The 14,756-nt window shown below is 38.6% G+C and overlaps 1 protein-coding gene and 1 long non-coding RNA gene across 2 annotated transcripts in view; one reads left to right on the top strand and one right to left on the bottom strand.

Moving 5' to 3' along the window:
* LOC144586492 (uncharacterized) overlaps nucleotides 1-14,756 on the top strand; it is a 1,082,363-nt gene that overhangs the window by 26,296 nt on the left and 1,041,311 nt on the right. The gene's annotated exons all lie outside the window — the stretch shown is intronic.
* LOC144586528 (uncharacterized) overlaps nucleotides 1-14,756 on the bottom strand; it is a 34,862-nt gene extending 20,106 nt beyond the window's left edge. The window contains exon 1 of the long non-coding RNA XR_013541397.1: nucleotides 1-14,756. This exon is cut by the window's left edge and continues 17,366 nt beyond it. This is a non-coding gene — a long non-coding RNA (uncharacterized LOC144586528).

Raw genomic sequence — 14,756 nt, 5'->3', positions numbered from 1 at the left:
ACTGGATATCTGGAGGAGTTGACTTCCTCCAAATAAAAGAAAATTGTTAAGTTGCAGTAATCCCATGTGATTAATTATATCTCTAAATTTGCCTGAGACAAGCAGTCTGAAAATTGCATAAAATAAGACCCATCACTCACCATGAATAAACTTGAAAACATACATATAAAAATAAATTGGCACCCTTTCAAAGAAGATCGGGAGAAACAGGTGCAAGTTTCCTTTGCACAGTTAATATCAGATGGGAAATAACAACGTGAAACAGGATGTAAATTGCTGCTCCAAAGTATAAGAAAAAAAGTAAAGAAAATCAGCAGCATTGGAAGAATATCTTTTGATGAAGGGGAAAATGTTCCATACCTGCTGCTCTGTAGACATGGCTGGAATCATGCACTCTCTCTCTGCAAAATTCTGCAGGAAGTGGAATAAAATACTTCTGCCCAAGTCCAGAGTGGATTGTAGACATGAGTGACATCTAAACTGTTCTGTCTTCAGCAGCACCGCTCAGTTCTTGCAAATTCAAGGCTGTGGCTTCCCTTCTGGAGCCAATCCATCTCATATTTGGTCTTCTTTCTTGCTGCCTTCAACTTTTCCTAGTGTTATTGCTTTTTTCAGCAAGTCCCATCATGATGTATGACAGCTTCAGCTTTGTTATTTTTCATCTCTAGAGACAGCTCAACCTTAATTGCATCTAGGACCCACTTGTTTGTATTTTGGGCAGTCGAGTCAATCTGCAAACATTTTTCCATGATATTTGCAAAGCTCCCCTCCAGTACCGTACTATGTATGACTCAAACTTTTTTCCTGTTGGCTTCATTCATTGCCCAGTGTTCCCATCTGTACACAGTAATCAGGAATACAATGGTGCAGATGATCTTGTTGTGGTCTCCAGTGGCTCTCATTCTTACACTTGAGACTATTTATTTGTTCCTTCATAGATGCACTTCTGAGTCTCAGCTGCACTCTTCATTTGAATCAACATTAGAACCGAGATACACAAAAACCGTTTAACTGTGGGAAGCTCCTGCCCAATGTCGTTAGCTGCATTCCTCTTTCAGTGAGAGCAAGCTCTCCTGGCAGAGAAGCAGCAGCTCCCACCGGGTGGGGTAACCCACTCATTCTGTCCTTTCCCCCTTAGAGTTAGATCATAAATTCAAAGACTTTTTCCGGCAAATCCTAATGGCGATTGGGTAACCAGTATCCTATCTGAATTCTCACAACATACGATGTAACCCTTGCTAAGTTAATAAAAGAGTTCTCAAGGCATTGCCTTTAGGCTCTGCTGGCTCGGACATCTGCTTGTTGACTTCTTTGCAATTGCCTTTCTATTGTTCTGTGATTACCCCCATCATTAGTTTTCCTTTTGTTCTGTGATCACCTCGTTTAGTCATTTAGTCATTAAGTTATGTCTGACTCTTCGTGACCCCATGGACCAGAGCAGGCCAGGCCCTCCTGTCTTCCACTGCCTCCCGAAGTTGGGTCAAATTCATGTTGGTTGCTTCGATGACACTGTCCAGCCATCTCATCCTCTGTCGTCCCCTTCTCCTCTTGCCTTGATCACCTACATTTAACTATTTCCATTTCTTCATTGTTAACATTAAAGTTATGTACTTTTTCTACAGTCATGTTTTTTGCTTCTTAATGTTCATCAACAGTCCTGCTTCAGCTCTTTGTTCTTTCACCTTTCATCAGGAGTTCTTTCAACTCATTGCTGCCAATAAGATGGTGTTGTTTGCATATCTTAAACTATTGATGTTTCTTCCCCAACTTTTATTCCTCCTTCATCTGTATCTAATCCAGCTTTCTGTATGATATACTGTATTTTGCGTACAGACTGAACAGTCAGAGAGATGAAATACACTTTTTTCTGACCCCTTTGCCTATGGGAAATAATTCAGTTTCTATGTATTCTGTTCTAACCATAACCTCTTGTCCATAAGACAGGCTACACAGCAGGAGGCACACACATTTCTTTTAGAATGATCCATAGCTTCTTGAGAAATTGTTATGTAAGATAGCAATCTTTTTGTACCAGTTATAGACTGCCTATTCCAAACAGCAATGGACTGTCTGTCTCTTTTACTGAAATGAGCCTAAGTATAACAGAACAAAACGTATATAATCTCTGTGTTTTCTTCTCTTGCTTTCCTCTTCTGAGACAATCAGACACATGAAAACTTCTCAGAAGGCCTAAAATGGAAGGACTGGTTTAGTGATGATCCATTGAATCCATTATTCAGATTATGGCCAGTTAGGTGGTCTTGAGAATCCCCTGAGTAGGAGAAGATGCTGATTACCTGGTGACTATTGGTCCTCTACACACATTCAGGGTTAGGTTCTATCACTTCTGAACACATCCTATAGTCTGATCTTCATAATTATCTGCACTCGGAGAGGGCAACTTGGTGGTGTTGGACTATGGTGCCAAAGGTCTCTCACTATTTGTTATGCTAGCTATGGCTGATGGGCACTGCATTTCAATAACCAAGAACATCAAAAGATGCCAACCCTGCACCACATCCAAGCACAATGCCCATCTGGTGGTAGGAAGGAATGTATTTGTTCTTGTCCCTTTCTCCCACATGTTTTTGTTACACCATTATTTACCTGTTTAAAGCACACTGTTGCCACAAGCTATTGAGGTAGAAAATGAGGCAAGATTTGACCCTTTTAGTTCCTTGGCAGAGTGAGACTGAACTTCAACCTGATACAGTTGTTTGTAAGACCAGGGGTTTTAAAATCAGCTCAGCTAAATGAAACCACTTTTATGACTCCTGCGCAGCTACCACAGTCAGCAAGATGTCTGGTAATTTGCTATATAAATGCCAAATGTGCAAGGTAAAATGCCTAAAGGTGCTAGAGTTCAGGGTTATTTTTTTAATGATAGCAGTCAAATGCCAAGTTTCATTACAGCACAAAAATTTAGTACTTCTTTCAGTCTCATCTATCAGAATTCAACGTAAATCAGAAGAAAATCCATATTGATTTAGCGATCACTCAAATTACACACATGTTTCTTCTGATAAACCTGGTTCACAGTCACAGCTTATTTCTTACAAGGGGACAGTGGACAAAGCTTGCCTCAAAATCATGGTAGTTTGGGAATGCACTCCTAGAAATTTGATTCTCCAGAGCAGATATGGAATGAAAGTTATTCTCCTGTGCAATTATTGGATTTATTTCTTCATCCTCTCCCCGCCTGCCCCCCAGCCAATGGTTGGGTGGGACTTCTGTCGAAGACATACATTCTCATTCTTCATATATCTTAAAATTAGATTCTGGATAAGGTAAGTCATTCTTCCCTTTATTATGGTGATATGGATGATCGGCTAATCTTGTAGGAGAATAAAATAATGCAACTGCATCAGCAGCACTCCGTGTCTCTCCCCTGTTATTCTCTCTACACAACATGGCAACAGCTTGTAAGAGAGAATGAAAAAGATTGTCATGCACCTTATTTCTTATTTTTCAAAACAATGGAAACACTAAATTGCTAAATGTAGGAATAAAAATTAAAAATCCATAGTTAATTCAAATATAAATAGAGAAAACAGTGGCTGCAAATCTATCCCTCCAACAGCAAATAGCAACATAAAATGAGACTTACAGTTTGATTCACACAGAGTGATGCATCCCAAAAATTCTCTTTTAGTGAGAAAAGTATGTTTTCATGAGGTTGCCAATGGTGAATTATAAAAAGGTCCATTTTCAATACTTCTTTCATTGTTAATGTTAAAGACCTGAAAATCAGTTTGAATAAGTCCCTTCATTAGCAGAACTTTTCTGGTTTTTATACCTGTAACCAGACCAAGATACACAAAAAGGGAAGTCAAGAGACAATCCTTTCACAAATCTTTCAAGCACAGAATATGCGGGTATGTATGTGTGTGCACATCAAATAAAGAAATGACAGCAAGACAGAAGCTAAGTAGTAGTTCTCTAGGGATGAGACACTAGGATAAGTTTGATGAGAAAGAGGAAATGTCCCTGTATGAAGGAAAGTACTGTTTTACAAATTAAAAGGGCTGAGGTTTTGTCATTGGCACTGAGGAACAATGACATTGAGGAATTATATTATATGTGAAAAGAATTAAAAGCCAGCTCATTTACTGCTTCTGCATTTGGTAACTAATCAGAATTCCCAGCATTAGAAACATAAAGGTAGGGAGTTTTGTAGGAAAATAAGCATGAACACTAAGATTTGCTCATACACATTAAATAGAAATTGATAGGATGTATTTGTTTACTTTCTTTGAGTTAAATTCAATAATTCAACTCTTTCTTCTCCCATATAAGTAGAGCAGAGTAGATTGTAAACTTGGCGGAAGCAGTAATCATTCATTTTCAAATCTAGTTTTGAAACAGTCTTTCCAGGCCTAAAACTGACCGGGGTTGGGGGGTGGAGAATATGACAAAATTGCCCCATACTTAGGGTTGCCAGATACATGGGTATGAAAAGGAAGACGTAGAAAGCCAAAAAGGAGGACAAAGGAGGACATATGGGAGGGGGGCTCCATGCACGGGGTGGGGTGAGGGGATGGGTCGCTTTTGGAATTAGGTATTGGGGAGAATAGCTCTTTAATCATGGGGCAATACCATAGCCATTCAACCTACTCAGTCTTGAAAGGTCTGGGAAAATTACATTTTTTGGACTACAAAAGTCAGAATCCACTGGCCACTGTGTTTTCCTGTTTTAAAAAGTGTTAAAAAAACAATACATATACACTTACTGGGCTTCCATGACCAATGGAGACAATCTATTCCTTCCTTTAATGGAGACCCATACCCCTTGTTTTATTTATTGATTTTTTAAATTTGTATAGCGCCCATCTGGCTGCCAAGGCCACTCTGGGCAGTTTACAAAAAGAGAATTAAACAATAACATAAAAAACCCAACATAACCAGCAACAATCAAACAAAATATAAGAGCTACTAAAACAAAATACACTAAGAAATCACATTAATAAAAGCATAATAAAGTGAAATAAAAAGTTTAAAAAGTTGTGTGACAGATTTGAAACACTTTAAAAACAAGGAAAAAAAACAAGGTGTGGATTTCAATGGATTTGCAGACACACACACACACACACACACACACACACACACACACTGAGCCATTTTCTCCACCCTTTGCAATTTCTCAAACTGAGAGAAATCCACTTGTGTGTGTGAAAATTTCCAGCTCCCACAAGCATCGGGGATAACTCTGCACATGCTTCTGGCTCCTGGGCCTGGAAACGCACTCTGCACATGCCCCAGAGTCAGGGGTGCATAGGGTTGGGGCAGAAGGGGGGGGGACAAAAGTGCCTCCTCTTCCCCGGCTTTAGGAGGAAGGAGGGACTGGACTGGCCCCTATTTCCCTGACTCTGAACAGCCGCCGCCCCCCAAACCCCAGACCAGCTTTCCCTCTGGTGGAGGAAAGCAGGCAAGCAAGCGCACTCACTCCACACCTCTCATGTCCATTTCCATCCATCCCTCTCTCACACCTTCCTTCTTGCCTTAATCAGCTCAGGCGGAAGCAATAAACAAGCTTGATGAAGCCACCCTTCCCTCTCTCTCGCAAGCCCTGGATTGACTGCTCGGGGCTGTAGCAGCTCTAAACAATCAAGCCAGCTTATCTCCAGTCTCTGAAAGAACCAAGTGCCCTGCCGCAACCAAGGAAGTAACAGGGAGAGGTGGCTTGTTTGGCTTCAGGAGTTGGGGGAGGGGGTGGGGTGGAGATACAAAAGCCGGACATTTTAAAGTTTTTTAGTTTTGCCTGCTGGACGGAGGACATTATCCTGAAAAGGAGGACATGTCCTCCTTTTGCCAGATGTCTGGCAACCCTACCATACTCCCAGATAGTATGACAGGCCATTTAAAGGCAAAGAATTGGGGTGCAGGGCCCATGGGTACTAATATGGGAGCCCTGGTGAGCTTTAAGCTTCCCCCAGACCACTCTGTGTCCATCCCTGATTTAGCATAAGGATGAATCATGGAAGGATGCCCTTAAGGTCACTGTTGAAGAGGAACAGCAGTTTGGCTTCATCACAGTTGCTTTTCCCCAATGAAGAGTAGAATAAAGCTCATACTCTTTATCTTCCTGACAAAAAATTGGAATAATGTTAAAGAAAGCTAAAGGTGAAAAATGTCGTATTTTCCTAGAATGCATTGACATGCTTTTTCTTGACTCTTCTAGAATAGTCAATAGGAATTTCTCAGTTTTTCTTCTTGAAGTATTTTGTACATCTTGAGGTTGAACAGAGTTGAATAAATGTTTCAGTTCTATTATTTGGATCACACTCTTTTAAGAGGGTTCTATTCCTCTTTGGAAGAAGAATATTTTAGTATCCATCACTGGCTTATAAATACACTTGACATTCTAGTAGGGAGATGTTTGCATAATTTGATTGGCAGGGGTCCCCCTTTTTTCTCCCTTCTTCTTTAAGTTAAAATTGCTGTGGAGAAAATGTAGCCAGGAAGAAAACGTCAAATCCCTAAATTGCTATTACTTACCCATACAATTTGATTATGAACAGCTCAAATTTATTTCCTTTAAATTGATAACTTAATCTCACAAACAAGAACAAAAAAAATACAAATAAAACTTTAAAATACCAGGTAAAAAGTGCAAGAGCAAAAACATCACAAAGATATAATTTTTACCAGCAGGGGGGATTAATAAATGTAAAGAGTTCCATAGTATGGACAAAGCAGTCTGCAAGTCCTGAACCTTTGTGCCTGTGAGTGACAACATTTTAGGTACTGGGCCATCCAGGGAGGCCTTCCTTGAGGTCCTATCAAATGAAGAAGTGTTTTGAATTGCTTTTGTAACCTTCCACTTTTTCTAGCTTACCACCCACATTGATTATAGTTATGTAAACTATATAACTAGGAATAGAACATTCATGTTTACGTGAAAGAAAAACATAAAAGAGGCACTCTCTCTTTTTTGCTGTTCTTTCCCCAATTATTGGGGAGGAAAAAACCTTTTAAACACAAACAATGTATATTACCAAAAAAAAGAGGGGGGGTATATTAATGTTTGTGTTTTTTTTCTTGCTTCTCTATTTCTTTTAACTTTTCTTTCACCCTTTGTCTGTCCAATTGCCAAGGAAACTTTTCATCCAATAACACTGCAAGAGCTGCTATCAGCAGTGAGTATCCAGGCCGGGAGAAGAGAAGTTTGAATATGTTAAAGGTACAGAGTTTGTTGGAACCCAATGAACAGTGAACTTTCTTTGTTTCATTCTTTCTGTTTCGATGTGTGAGGACTTGGTACCTTCCATTTTGCATTGTGCTGCCTACCATTGTTCCTCCATTTTGGATCCTTTCTTTTTCTGTCATGTTTTTCCTTAATTCCCCCCACCACCACTTATTTGGATTATTCGTTTTGATTGTGCCATGCAGCCTGTCAGTGCCAGCATCTCTCCCTCCCCCCCACTTGAATTTCTTTCAGTATTTCCCCCTTTTCTTCCTTGGATTATTTTTCCTGTCTGTCTTGCCTTTCTGTTGCTTCCTGCTGACCTCAAAGAAAACAAAAAGGGGGAAGGCATCAAATGATAGGGGGAGGAAAAAAACCCCTCACGATATTCTAGTAGTTTGGGTGGTTGTAGGTTGCTTTGATTCCCCCTTTTAATTTGCTTGCTTGCTTTTGTTGGTTTTGAAAGAGGAGACTGTGCTGATGTTGTTTTTAATGCTATTTTTCCTTTTATGTGTTTGTGTGTGGGAGGTGTTCTCTGATTTTTTAAAAACTCTTATTTGGTTAACATTTTGGTGGTCTGCGATAAGATTACCATTTCTTCATCATCTGCAACATTACCAAAACCTTGTATTTTGCATAAAAGTTATATTTTGTAGCAAAAAGCATTCTGTTTTTAGTAAAAAATATTCTGTTTGTGTAAAACACATTGCATCTTTCATATTTTAAAAAACAACAACTGCTCTTTCATTTTAAAAAGCCTTGTACATTTCCCAGTTTTTACAAAATGATTCTGAAATATGAAAAAAATCATAAATTTTAAATGCACATCAGAGAGAATGAATTTTTAAATGTTTTTGTAATGTTCAACTGTGAGAATAATAGGAGTGAAGATTTTCATCCCCAGTGCAAACAAAGTCTTAGTTATAGTTTAAGTCAATTATCTGTCTTCAAGTTTTCTTTCACCCTTTGTCTGTCCAATTGCCAAGGAAACTTTTCATCCAATAACACTGCAAGAGCTGCTATCAGCAGTGAGTATCCAGGCCGGGAGAGGAGAAGTTTGAATATGTTAAAGGTACAGAGTTTGTTGGAACCCAATGAACAGTGAACTTTCTTTGTTTCATTCTTTTTGTTTCGATGTGTGATGACCTGGTACTTTCCATTTTGCATTTCATCCCCAGTGCAAACACAGTCTTAGTTATACTTTAAGTCAATTATCTGTCTTCAAGTTTTGGTCTAGCTTTAATTTATGGCATTCTTAGTCTGCTCTGACAATTTGCTGTCTTTGCCTTTTTATAAGGTAATTTATCAGAGATAGCAGTATTAATCTGTAGAAGTAGCAGCAGCAGCAGCAATAACCAACATAAAAGTCCATGTGCCTGGAGAAGTGGACTTTATCCACAAAAAAGTGACACTAAAATATTTTTAAAGGTGCCACAATATGTTTTTTTTAATAGAGATATAGCAAAGACATCTTTTTGCCTCCTTTGTGACAAGTGCAGTCTTAGTGCTGTTCTATGTGTCACATGAAGAGATATTCTAAATGTGTATGAAGAAAGATCAAGAAATTCCATAGCTATAAGACTATGTGTAGGTCCTCGTGTCTTCCTGTGTGTATCTGTTTGGCCGACTCTTTCCTTTGTACTTAGTTACCTGTTCAGCACTTCCTATTATAAATTACTGGTTTCTAAGCAGTGGAATGGGGAGGACAGAGTGTGCAAACCTCTAGGCCCTTCTAGTCATTGGCCGCTTTGCTGAAATATATTTAAAACAGCAGTTCAATTACTTTTAAGTTAATTTTATCTTTTGATTAAAAATAGCACAATGGCTGTAACCCTGTTACACAGCTCCAGGTGTGAAATAGTGATGATGTCATCCTCAGTGGCCATCTTATCAAAGGCAGTTTTGGGGTGCATGCAACTCATACACAATGCAACAAAGGCACATGCAACCCAGAAATATCAAAATAAGTCTTTAATTGACGGTCATTTGCCACTATTGATAGAGCACTGCAAGAGGATTTCACTTTATTGTTTTTATAAAAGTACATGACAAATGCAAATGTAATGCAGCTCTTAGATCATTATCTCCATTAGGTATGTATCAACTCACCACTTAAAACTTTCACAGAGTGGAGAATCAGAGCCCTCTTTGTCTGCTATGTAAATAGTGTTCTCCCATGGTGAGCGCCTGAACTTGGCTGGAGACTGTGATTGCTGTTGTCTGTTACCAATGGTTGCCAGCATTTCTTCTGCCCTGTTAACATTAGTTAACATAAAACGTCTGCACCTGCCTGTGCACCAGTTGGTTTCCTCTTCATATTTAAGAGCTGCATTAGAAAACTGCTTTTAAATAATTAAACTTGTAACAGCAGCAATGATACTAATTTACCAAGAACCCTATGTTTGAAAAACTGTGTGCTTTAAAATAGTCATAACAGAAATGTTAATGGTTGTTGTGAGTTTTCCGGGCTGTTTGGCTGTGTTCTTAAAGTTTTTCTTCCTAATGTTTTGCCAGTCTCTGTGGCCGGCATCTTCAGAGGACTGGAGTCAGAACTCTGTCTGTGCTCTGTTGCAATTTGTTGGATAGTTGAGTATTTATAGCTGTGGGATCAGCTTTTGTCCTTTTCAGGAGATTGGGTGATTATGGTGATCAGAGTATTTTTGTTGTGGGTGTGTTGTTGTTGTAAGGGGGAGAGATGATCAGTCACTGTGATTGATGGGTGTCATTAGCTGGTCTTTGTGTGCAGTGATCACACTGGTCCTTGTCGCAGGGTAGAGTTCATTGATGTTTTGCATACTGTATTTTTCAGTACTGTGAGCCAGACTTTGTTGAGTTTTAAACTTTCTTCTTTAAGCTCTACTGGTGTTTGTGGATTTCAATGGCTTCCCTGTGCAGTCTAACATAATGATTGCTGGTATTGTCCAGTACCTCAGTATTTCGAAATAGAATTTCATGTCCAGCTTGTTTTAGGGCAGAGCTTCTTTTACCTTATAAAAGGTAAGGTTTACCTTACATAAATTACCTTATAGAAAGGCAAAGACACCACATTTATTTGTCACAATGTGAGTTTAGCTGGGAAATGTTTACAATACAGATGGAGAACAGTGCACTTTTTATTTACTAATTCTCATCAGCTTCATAGTTTCTGAGCCCATGAAAACTCTTGGTCTTCCAAATGTACTTCAGGTGATATGACACATTTCTAAGAAATTTCAAACAAGCTGGCTAATTATGCCAGCCAGTCTTGGCTTTCTTCTTTTCCATTCTCAATACCACCTGCATCATTTTTTTCTCAAGGCACCATTCCCACTCACTATAACAGTTCAGCTTTAAAAAAAAAGGTAAACAAGTGCTAGAAATACAAGTCTGGCATTAGAATCGTATAGCTGCCAGGTGTATCCTTTGCATGACCACAGCTGTTCACAGTGAAAAATGGGGGGAGCAAGAGAGACAGAGACATTAGGAATCAGCAAGAAGCAATGCTATGTCATTATTTTAATTACACGGGGGTGCCAATTTGCTGGGAAATTGCAAAGCTACATTGTTGCTGAAAGCCCAAGCTATGGGAAGATGTTCTAGCTATAATCGCTCAACAGAAGATGAGAGTCTCAAGAGGATGGCTGTTCATATCCTCTAAGTAGAGATGGTTAAACAAATACATGATGAAGGTTTCTTACTACAATTTTATCAGTCCTAGTCCAACATTCATAGGAGGTGGAATCATAGCATTGGAAGGGGGCTATAAGGCTATCGAGTCCAACCCTCTGCTCAGTTCAGGAATGCAAATCAAAGTAGATCTGAGCAAACAAATCTAAAATTAAATAAAAACACATAAGATGACTAGTTGCAAACCTGCAAAAGAAGTCATCTACTGTTTTCCTATATTCTTGGAAGACTTGTTTAAACTTATGTCTAGCTACTAAATACAGTTCTTACAAATGAGATGATATGAAATATGTTCACAGATCTATGTTTTTACTTAAAACTGAATACAACTCCGGCACTAATCTGCCTAGGAGATGAAACCAGGCTGTCTTCCTGTTTAGAGAACAGGTGGGAACTTCAATAAAAGCAGCTGTAGCACAGAGTCAACAAAGCGGCTTAAGTCCCTGCACGTTCAGACACCAGACTTTCTCGTAGTCAGTCTCGGCGATTAGCTTTTTATCTTTTTGAGTGGTTATACTACCATAGCCTGTAAGGAATGTGATTAGATATAGAAGATATAGATGAATAACGTAAATGTACTCTCTCAAATGGCTGAGCATGAGCCATTCCAACTGCCTTATGTCTTTGTGAATTTTCCTTTGAAAATAACTGATGTTCCAAATGTGTTGGAATTAAAGACACTTTTTTGTCTCTGCAGCTGTATGGCCACCTTCTTCCGCCTTTTTTTGCATTTTCTTTTAGGTAATTTTTTTTCCATGTACTTTTCACACCTTTTTTGTTTCCATTTTTCTTTTCCCCATCCAGTCTACTCTACCAATTCCATGGTCTCCATGTTCTTTTCCAAAGAGTGAACAAACAATGCCCTCTGCTGCTTGGAGATACATTGGAGGAGCTCAAGAAATAGTTTTTTTGTTTGTTTGTTTTTTTGCTTTCGTGCTCAAGATCTTTGTAGGTCACTAGCTCCAGTGGAAAGTCCTTTCCATTTCGGTCACACTAACATAATGTGACATATTATCAATTTCCTTTTGAGGCATATTTATAAATTCCCTTTTTGAAACATACACAGAGAGAAATGTAAAGGTGGTTTGTTTGCACGTGCTAATCAATAAATCACATTTTCCCCTGCCATGAGTGCTAAAATTTTGTTGGTCTTGGAGAATATTTGCACATTTAAGATGCTAATGTTTTATGTATTTATATAAACGAATTAATAATAAAGGAAAAATTATTACACTGGGTGGGTTGCTTCTGTCTTTCCAAGCTGTCACTGTCTTCCTTTTTGTTTGCTGCATACATGTGACTACCTTCACAAAGGAAGAGAACTGCACAAATTGCATAAACATTACCTTCTCTCAAAGCACTTGTTCTTTCAGTCTTGCCTTTGAAACAAGATCCCTGATGTGGATCTGTGATTCCTTGTCTTTTCATGTCAAGACAATCTGCTTCAATCAGATAAGAGACATGGGTGAAATTTCTTCACATTCCTACTTCCAAGAATCTGTGTGCATCTTGCATACACACAAACTATCCAAAGGTACTCTGCTGTCTGCTTTCCTGGAAATTGGTGAGGTGTAAGATGGTTAGGCCCATTTCAACAGCCTGCCCTTTGGGGAGCTCACATGAGACTGTGGGATCCTGTGAGACAGAGAGGTCTTGAAGATGATGTTGTGCAAGGTCCCAGCCTCTTCAAGATGGTGTAGTCTCTCTCTCTCTCTCTCTCTCTCTCTCTCTGTGTGTGCTCCCCCCACACACTCCTGAACATTAAGCAGGGGGGTTCAATTTTCTGCATATGTGGCACTTGAATGTATGAAGGTCTGGAAAAGGTCAGACATTTGTGTTCAAATGGGTCTCCGAATAGAGATGTATACAGAGGCTACCTTGTACAGTTACAGTATCCCATTGTGATGATGGGATATACTCATTAATGTCCCAGTACTCCAGGACCTTATGATTTTGACTTTCAGGTAATTCTTAGTTCTCTTAAAGACAGGACCCTTTCTTTAACCCAGTATTAAAAAGCCAAGAATGATTTAGGTTATAGTCCTATACATACATGTTTAATTCTTTTCTGAGTGTACAATTTATTGTGTTTTTAGTCTAACTTATATTAATTCATTTGTGAGCTACACTGGGTAACCTTCACTGACAGAGAAGGATCAGATGAATAAAATAAAATAGCACCAGGAAACTATTTCATTTTCATTTTACTGAATCGTTGTGTATATGATTACAATGTTGGACATATGAGGAGGGAATGGTATTTCAAATACTGTACAGATTTAGAGAACTGCTGTCATCTCAAAATTTTGAATTTCTTAAAACAAACCCCTTTTGCTGTTGCTCCTCTACTGCTCTTTTACACTTGCCATTTTGGTAGAAGGAATGGAAACATTTCTGCATTAAAGGGTTTTCTAATTATTATTATTAGAAATCAAAACCTATGTAAAAAGATAAATAAATGTTTTGATTTATCAGGACAGTGTCCTGCTCCTGTACATATATGAACAGAGACCCATTTATAAAGCTTGGAAAAGTTGCTTTTTTGCATTAGAACTCCCAGAGATACCACTGGGCTACAGTTTCCAGATTTCCCAGCATGTTTGAGAGATTCTGAAAGTTGCAGTCCAGAAAAAGTAACTTTCCCCAGCATTATGCATTTTGCCAAGAGAAAACCTACTGTATTCTCAAAGATAAGTGTTTTAACCATGTCTGCCAAATTGGATAGTAAGAAAAGAAGCGAACAACACTTTAAAAATAGGAAAATTAATATCGGACATGGTCTTTAAAACACTTTTGTCTACAGAGAAAAGTAATTCCTAGCTCCATAACAGTCTCTAGGATCATGATTCTGATACTCATTCATTGTCTCTGCATCAGCAAAAATCCAGACATATATCACAGTCCTTGTGATACTTCATCTAAATCAGAGTGGGATAGGGAGATATATTGACTCAGGCTTACTGCTGTGTAGGAAGTAAAAGTAAAATAGAGAACTACGCACTTTCTTCACTACTTCTGTTTGCATATTTTCTCCTTCTAACTATGGTGTCAACACTTCTAGTGGACTTTCTCACTAGATCAGCCTTTGTTACCCTTGCAAATAGCAGCTATGCCTGTAGGCATGGCCAACAGCCAGCACTGGGCTATTAAAATGAATTTCATTTGTGTGAAACTTGGTGATAAATAAATAAATACATCCTTAATAATCAGCTGCAATCATTTCAACACAGAACTGCTGATATTTATCAGGTCAACTCTGAAAGAAATATCAGAACATTAATGTATGGTGGCATGCAGTAAATGTTTTGACTATTATATACAGAAATGTACACAGCTCCTTTGGCCCAGTTTCCTACTGCTGTAGGCATTCATAGCTTGTTTATCTCTTACACTAATAATGAGCCCTCCCTTGATAAATTCACCAAACTATGGCTTGTTCTTGTGGTTTTGCTTTTTTTAAAGTGCCTCCACAGTTATAATGCCTAATATCACTTTAACTACCATGGCTTCATCCTATGGAATCCTGGTATTAGCACTATGGTGAAGCAGGAAGTGCACTAGAGTGCTGTAGCAGATAATTCTAAGTATCCCATTTAACTATAGATCCCATAAAATGAGCATGACTAGAGATGGGCATGAATCAGAAAAATGGTGATTCACTTTTATTTGTGATTCATCAAGGTCAATGAATCATGAATTACAAATTTACATTTTTTCCTGACAAATACTGTCAGAAAAATTGTCAATTGTTTTTTAATTTAAAACCCTATAAAATGGTCTTCCAAACACTTAGAGACACCATAATCACAGAGAGTCTTGCCCTGGATCTCCTCTACAAGACTTGCAAATTGAGTGAAGTTTAGGTTTGAGGCATCTGAGTTACACACCCACAAGGAGGGCCTGACAG

This window comes from Pogona vitticeps, chromosome 1 (assembly GCF_051106095.1).
Source record: "Pogona vitticeps strain Pit_001003342236 chromosome 1, PviZW2.1, whole genome shotgun sequence".
Lineage (NCBI taxonomy): Eukaryota > Metazoa > Chordata > Lepidosauria > Squamata > Agamidae > Pogona > Pogona vitticeps.
Note: the sequence above shows the minus strand (reverse complement) of the source record. Positions and strands in the feature narration are given on the sequence as shown.